This window comes from Peromyscus maniculatus, chromosome 19 (assembly GCF_049852395.1).
Source record: "Peromyscus maniculatus bairdii isolate BWxNUB_F1_BW_parent chromosome 19, HU_Pman_BW_mat_3.1, whole genome shotgun sequence".
NCBI lineage: Eukaryota > Metazoa > Chordata > Mammalia > Rodentia > Cricetidae > Peromyscus > Peromyscus maniculatus.
Window position 1 is genome coordinate 11,981,364 of NC_134870.1, and position 1,830 is coordinate 11,983,193.

A 1,830-nucleotide genomic window follows, 5' to 3' on the forward strand; every position below is an offset into this window, starting at 1 on the left:
CAGGAAGATTGCTCAGTGGTTAAAAGGCTTGTCTCACAAGTGTGAGGACTGGAATTCAGATCCTCAGAACCCATGTAAAAAGCCAGGCATTGCAGAGTGTGATCCCAGAACTGGAGAAGGGGAGACAGGGGGTCCTAGAGCAAGCTGGCTAATGGGACTAGCTGTATCGGAGCTCTGGGTTTGACTGAGAGACCTGCATCATTGAACAAGGTAGAAGAGTGATTGAAGGTAATTCCAAACATTAACCTTGGGTCTTCACAGGTCCTTCCACTTATGTGCATGTTCACCCATACATGTGTGTATAGATACACACATGCACACACACGCGTACACATACACAAAATGAAACAAATTCTGATTGTAGTCTAAGTCTCTTTTCCTCCAGACTTCCTTATTTTTATCTTAGCTTTCCAATTCTTTTGCACTCTATTCTTGTGTTTTTCTTTCTATTCCAGGTTTTGCTGCCCTAGACCAGACTCTTTAGTCATCATGCCTGGACTATGACAGCGGCACCCCAGTGAGACGCTCTGAACAGATCCTCTCACTTCTCCGTTTTGGTTATTGCATTACAATGGACAAATGTCCCTAAAACATTAATCACCTGCAACCCACCTAAAAGCAAGCATTGGCTTTAAGTACACAGAAAATATTAAGTCTAGACATTTTAGACTGAATTTTAATACTGTTCAGGGGCATATATACAATGTCTTCCGCAGGTGCCGCTCTCTCAAACTCCCCTCTAAAAACTTACCTTTCCCACCGGAATGGTTCCCATATAGCTTTGATACATTTCATCTATAAAATTACTGAAAATTGCATTGATTTACCAAGATTTTGTTAAAGTTCTAAACCTGTAAATTTCTACCTATCTGAGAGTTTGGGTGATGCTTTTATGTCAATGGTAAAATGACTTCCTCCTGCTGGACTGAACTGAACCTGTCTGGGGCAGAGGCCTTGGGCTGTGTTCTAGTTGATCTGGCCTTGGCTCCCACTGGGCTTTTCCTGTGGCTCCAAGTACTCTTCTGTAGTGGGTAGCCATCCCAGCTTGGTTCTGGAAGTTCCAACCCCCATTAAGACTCTGGCAACTGTCACGCCTACGAGGCGGGGCGAGGGGAGGCGCCTGGGGACCGGAGAGCTGGATGGGCCAGCGCTCGCTCTGGGCGCTCTCTCGGTGCCGGAACGCTGACCGGTGCAGATTGACTGTGCAGAGCTCCGGAGAACACCGCTAGACTGCATTACACCTTCCCCAGACCCTGCGACCTACCCAATACTTAATTTGTGAGTTACGCCATTTAATAAATATCCTTTTAACTACGTGGAGTGGCCAAAATAATTTCTCCAATATCTGGCGCCCAACGTGGGGCACGAACCCACGACCCTGAGATTAAGAGTCTCATGCTCTACCGACTGAGCTAGCCGGGCTTATCCTGTTATTGTCCATGAGAAGCCATTTGGAGATGTTACAACCTCTATGGTCTTGACCTTCTGTTTATTAGTTCCCTTGTCATGTTTACTGAGAGTTTCTTTTAGGACTTGCAAACGAGCACCTAGGGTCTGTTCTAGGGAGTGAACCTCCTCTCTTGCAAGGGACTCCATATTTCTCATGGAATCATAGAAGTTTTTATGTTCCTCAGAAACACATGATTCCATGGACCTTATCCTATCAATTAACGATAATCTTTCTTCCTTATATACCGTCTGAGTAGCCACAACTTCACTCTGGAGAGTTAGTGTTCTATCCATTAAATATTCATATTTATTATCAATAAAATCAATTTTGGGTACAAGCCCGTTTTGTAAATCCTGATTAGCAGATTCTAGAGAAAGAAT

At 44.4% G+C, this 1,830-nt stretch overlaps 1 non-coding gene across 1 annotated transcript; it reads right to left on the reverse strand.

The window, feature by feature from the left end:
* Positions 1 to 1,349: 1,349 nt before the first annotated feature.
* On the reverse strand, positions 1,350 to 1,422 carry Trnak-cuu (transfer RNA lysine (anticodon CUU)). Its single transcript has one exon. It is a non-coding gene; the product is annotated as a tRNA-Lys (tRNA).
* Positions 1,423 to 1,830: the final 408 nt, after the last annotated feature.